This window comes from Sciurus vulgaris (assembly GCF_902686455.1).
Source record: "Sciurus vulgaris genome assembly, chromosome: 2".
NCBI classification, from domain to species: Eukaryota; Metazoa; Chordata; class Mammalia; order Rodentia; family Sciuridae; genus Sciurus; species Sciurus vulgaris.
The window spans coordinates 86,311,938-86,317,937 of NC_136462.1; positions in this window are offsets into that span (position 1 = coordinate 86,311,938).

The following is a 6,000-nucleotide window of genomic DNA, read 5'->3' on the forward strand; positions in this document are numbered from 1 at the left end:
CTTTGTTCATCACAAAAGAAGTCAAAGTAGACCCTTGGTGTTCATATTTAACAGTTGAGGGATTGACTAATTGCAAACATTCCTAAAGATTTGCCCCATCATGCAATTTGTAACTTTGCTGAGGCATGAGTTTAAATACCAGGTGCTATAAAGTTGTGTATGGAAATGGGCACAACTCTTGGGAAGGCACCCTCAACAGCTGTGCAGCACCCAACTATTGCCTCAGTTTTTTGGCCCTCAACTTACTATTACAGACACTACACTAGGTATTAGGTTGCAAAAGGGCCTCTTACTTTTTCATCTATAACTCACCACATTTAGGGAAATTTGGGGTTATGGCAGCATTTGTACTATCATACAGAATACTTGACAGATCACAGAAAGACTCCATATTGAAGTGTGAAGTAAGGAAAAGTTAATCAGGAAGATCCTGTGAGGGTTTTTCTATCTCATAAGGCACAGCCATAGGTAGATGGCCCAGTAATGCTGCTCTTCTACCCTCTTATCTCGAACAATAACCAGACGGCTGCATCTGTGACAGCCATGTTGCAACTGTGAAGTGACAGATGAGAAAAGAGAAATCTAATTCACTAACTATGGTGGAGAGGAAATAGAAAGAGCTTGGGCCTTTTAAGAAGCTGTTAAACTGCCATCTATTTCCAGAGTTGTTATTTTGTGGGATAATTAAATGTCCCTATTGTGGAAAGCTGTAAGCACTCCTGATTGATACAATGGTGAGTAATAGTGTCCCTCCTCTCAAGGAATTTATTCTTGATTCAGGGAAGTAACACAAGAATCCAAATAAGTTTTATGAGTAATATAAAACTGTAAAAGCCATATGAAAAGTAAAAACAAAGCACTAGGAAGATTTACAGTTGGGAGGGATCTTGGCCAGGTGGGGTAAACAGAGTGGGAAATCAAAGACCAGGTGAAGAAATAGAACCAGTTAGGGCAGGAAGAGGCACTTCCAGAGAGAGCCACATTTGTGTCCTGACTTTGCCACTTAAAATCTGTGTGATTTTTAACATGTGGTTTGAAACCCTTGGACCTTTCATTCTTTTTGAGGATTCTAATGGCTATTAGGTAAACCTTGGGGAAAGAACCTAGAGCAAGGAAAGCAGTCATGAATTAGTAGTTTTTTGTTTGTTTGAGAAATAATATAAAATGCCTTAGCCTATCTTAATCAGGGGAATTAGCCATCGCTTCCAACCCACAAATATGATCCAACTGAAATGAGGCAGACCACTAGTCAATAAAACAGGCACTGCCTATTCGCTATTGTAGTAAACAAAAAAAGAAGTTGGCTTCAGAAGTGGCATCTATAGCCTCCCTTCCCAACTTTTCACCTTTAGCCCCAGAACAAATAAATCCATAGACTAAAAGTCTATTCCACTGGGTGGAATAGATGTTACTGCTCTTTCAGGTAAGGAATTAGAAGTTGGGGTTTTTTCAGGCATGCCATGAAGCTCTACCTGATTTAAACTTAAGTCCAAGAAGTATGTGTTATTATTACATTTTACAGATGAGAAAGTTGAAGTTCCTATAAATTAAATAAGGACATAAAATCAGACATCAATTCAATTAGAAGATAAAATTCACACTTGCTTTATCTGATTTAAAAACCTTCCTGCTTGCCATTACATTGTGCTACTTCCAATTAGAATCAAATCCATTCCCTTCCAAACGGGTCTGAGTACTCAAGTATAAGACAAGAGTATGTTCCTCTCTTCCCTTAAAACACTTGGTACCGCTGGAGTTGGTTTTCCATACTTACATTCAGTAAAGTGGTGCTAAGACATCAGAACTGATATTGGGCACCTACTTTGCTCTACTAATGGTGCTGCACGTTAGAATATATTTACCCTCAGTAAGAAGTAGATATTTAAATTTTTTTTTTATTTTTACAGGTTGCATTTTGATTCATTGTACACAAATGGAGCACATCTTTTCATTTCTATGGTTGTGCACAATGTAGATTCATACCATTTGCGTAATCATACATGTACATAGGGAATGATCTGTCTCATTCCACCATTTCAGCCACAAAGAAGAATAGTATTATGGTATTTGCAGATAAATGGATGGAATTGGAGAGTATCATGCTAAGTGAAATAAGCCAATTCCAAAAAATCAAAGGCTGAATGTTTTCCTTGTTAAGTGGATGGTGGTATATAATGGGGATGGGCAGGTGGTGGGGGTGAGTGAAGAATGGAGGAACTTGAGATTACATAGAGGGAAATGAGAGGGAGGAGGGGGTGGGGTATGAAGAATGGTGGAATGAGAAGTAGATATTAATTCCACCATTTACTCCAAGATGAAATTGAGTTTAAGGAGTTAAATACAGCATTTCTTGCATAAAGTGTTAGGTAATGAATGGCAGGACCAGAACACAAACTCAGGTCTATCTAAATTTGAAATTCAAATTTTTCCTCAATACCAGTGCACCCTCTCCAGTATACCACTTTATATTCCCATTATACCCCTCTCCCTCCCTGTTCCTCAGCTCTGCTATAGGCTTAATAATAGCAGCCTGCATTTTTAGTGGAATTGATCTGATTCACAAAATTTTGACCTTGGTTAATTTTTCCAGTAGCTCCCTAGAAGACTGGCTCAAAAACCTGTTTTATTTTGCCTTACTGGGAACTTACTCAGTACTGAAGCTACAATTCTTGAGTTATTACTAAAAACATTTATAGGCAATGGATAAAATTTGGGGCAATGGGTCACAGAAGAAATCACATGGAAAATGAAAAGTACTTTGAAACAAAACAACATTATACAAAACCAAGGGAATACAGACAAAGCAGTGTTAGAGGGTAATTTATAGCTATAAACAATTATATTTTAAAATCAATCACCAAACTTTTTACTTTAATAAACTAGAGTGAAAAAGAGCAAATTAAATCAAAAGCAAGAAAGAAGAAATAAACATTAGCAATAAAATAGAGAATAGAAAATCAATACAGAAAACAACTGAATCCAAAAGTTAGCCCTTTGAAAATAACAACTGTTAAACATTTACCTAAACTGAAAAGAGAGAAAGAGGGAAGACTTAAGTTATTGAAAACAGGAATGATAATAGGAAAATTACTATAAACCTTATAGAAATAAAAAAGATGACAATGCAATGAATAATAATATTTCAAGAAATTAGATAATCTAAATGAAATGAATAGATTTCTGGAATGGAATGAACTACCAAAACCAACTGAAAAAGAAATGGAAAGTCTAAATATACTGTAGTAAGTAGAGAGGAGGAGTCAGTAATCAAAAACTTTCAATGAAGAAAGGGCCCAGACTGAGATGGCTCCACTTGTGAATTCTACAAAATTCTTAAACAATTAACACTCAAATAATTTCAAAAAACATAAGAAATTCATTTGTTATGGTTTGGTTATGAGATGTGCTTCATAAAGCTCATGTGGCAATGCAGGAATGCTCCATAGGGAAATAATTAGATTATGAGAGCAATAGCTGTATTCTAATCAGTGGTTTAATCTATTTGATGGATTATTAACTTTACTAGATTACTAGGTAGTAACTATAGGCAGGTAAGGAATGGCTGGGGAAAGTCAGTCACTGGGAGTATACCCTTGTGGATTATATTTTTTCCCTGGTCCCTTATTCTCTCTCTCTCTCTCTCTCTCTCTCTCTCTCTCTCTCTCTCTCTCTCTCTCTCTCTCTCTCTCTTTCTCTCTCTCTCTCTCTCTGCTTCCTGGCTGTAATGAGTGCTTTTCTTCACTGTGCCATTCCACCATGATGATCTGCTTCACCTCAGGCTCAGAGCAATGGAGTCAGCCAAACATGGACTGAAACTCTGCAACATAAGCCCAAAATAAACTCTTCCTCCTCTAGGTTGTTCTTGTTGGTATTATGGACACAGCAATAAAAATCTTACTAACAGAGCAATTGGTACTGGGAATGGGACTTTAGCATGCCTAACTTGACCATGTGGTTCAGAAGCCTTCAGAACAGGTTTGTGGGAGGAGTTTAGAAAAGTTTGGAGATGTAGACTGGAGAAGCATCATAATGTTGTAAGCAGAGCCTAATGGGCAGTTCTAGTGAGAGCTCAGAAGACCAGACTGCTGAGAAAAATGCTAGCAGTAAAGACTGTGCTCATGAGATTTCAGAAGGGTATGAGTACTCAATTGGAAGTTGGACTAAAGATCATTCATGTTACTTCCTAGGAAAGAACCCATCCACATTTTGTTCATTTCCTGAGAATTTTAGTGAGGAAAAATTTAAAGGTAATCACCTAATTATTCTAATGGAGGAAATTTCAAGGCAGCACAGTATTCAGGTGTTAACATGGTTATTGCTGGTGGTTATCAGCCAGACTTTCTGGGAAAACTGGCAACAGAAAGCATAGAAGAAAGTTTTTCAAAACTTGCAATTTGGACAATTGTAACCCTAGGGCCAAGGACATTGTGCTTGCTGAAGAGATTAGTACCACTAAAAAGAAGCTAAGTACTTTGCACAGAGACAATAGGAAAGATGCCTTGAAGGCATTTCAGGAAACAACATGACCACACTCATGGCAAATCAAAGTCATAAAAGTGAAAATTTGCTTCAAAGACCATGAGTGTGCCCTGCCAAAAAAGTATTTTCCCCAGGATTTGGTTTACCAGGCTAAACCACTAGGCACTCAGAGGTTGCTGCTGCAGCCACGGTCCAAGGAGGCCCTGCTACTACTGCTTAAGCAGGTGGTAGATATTGGCATTGTCTATGTGGTGCTTGTTCTGTAGGAATGCAGAATGCTGGAGTTAGGGAGTCATGAAGACTCCCACTGAGATTTCAAAGGAAGATCGGGGTGGTCAGAAAAAAGGTAACAGGGTTGAAATCTCTATGTTCAACCCTTAAGGTGGCAATCCCTGAAATTGTGAAGATGAAGCTAAAGCTGCAATGGAGATCCCTGGAATTAATAGATACTAGTAACGGAGAATGTCTACCAAGGAAAGCTGACACCTCTGGACACAGTCAGTCTAAGAAAGAGATTTGTGGGCTGCAACCAATGAAGTCATACAGGTAGGGGCTGCCCAAGCCCTTTGGAGATTACATCTCACCCATGTGGCTCAGATGCCAGATGTGGAGCAACAGGGCTTGTTTGCCCAGCTGGGTTTTGGTCCCATTTCTTCTTTCCATGCCCCATTCCTCCCCTTTGAAATGGGCATTCTTACTCTGTGCCATTGTATATTAGATATATGTAACTTGCTTTTGATTTTTACAGGGACTTACAATCAAGTTTGCCTTGATTCTCAGATGAGACTTTGGACTTGAACTTTTGGGCAATGCTGGAGCTATTAAGACCGTAAAGACTCTTAGAGATGAACTAAATGCATTTTGCAGTGTGAGATGGACATGAACTTTTAGAGGCCACAGACAGATTGTTATGGTTCAGATATGAGTTGTCCTCCCAAAAGCTCATGTAGCAATGTAAGAATGTTTAGAGATGAAAACTGTATTCTAACTAGTGGATTGATCCATTAGATGTATTAATAATTTGAATGGATTAATGGGTGGTAATTTCAGGCAGGTAGGATATGACTGGAGAAAGTAGGTCACTTGGGGTATACCCTGGATCAGTGTACTATATCATATTAATAGAATAAAAGGGGGGAATATATGGTCATCACAATAGAAGAAAAAGCATCTGACAGAATCTAAAATCCTTTAATGATTAAAACATCAACAAGTTAAGACATACGAGAACATCCTTCCTCTGATAAAAAGGCATCTACAAAAACCCATAGCTAACATTATACTAATGGTTAAAGACTGAAAGTTTCACCATAAGAAACAAGAAAACTGTGTATGCTCTCTCAACTTCTGTTCAGTATTATAATGAAAGTTCAAGGCAGGACAATTAGGCAAGAAAAAGACATAAAAGATTTTCAGATTGGAAAGGAAGAAGTAAATCTATCTCTACAGTTGACATTATCTAGAAATGATTAAGAAAGATTATACAAAAAACCCTAAAGAATAATAATACATAAAATATAT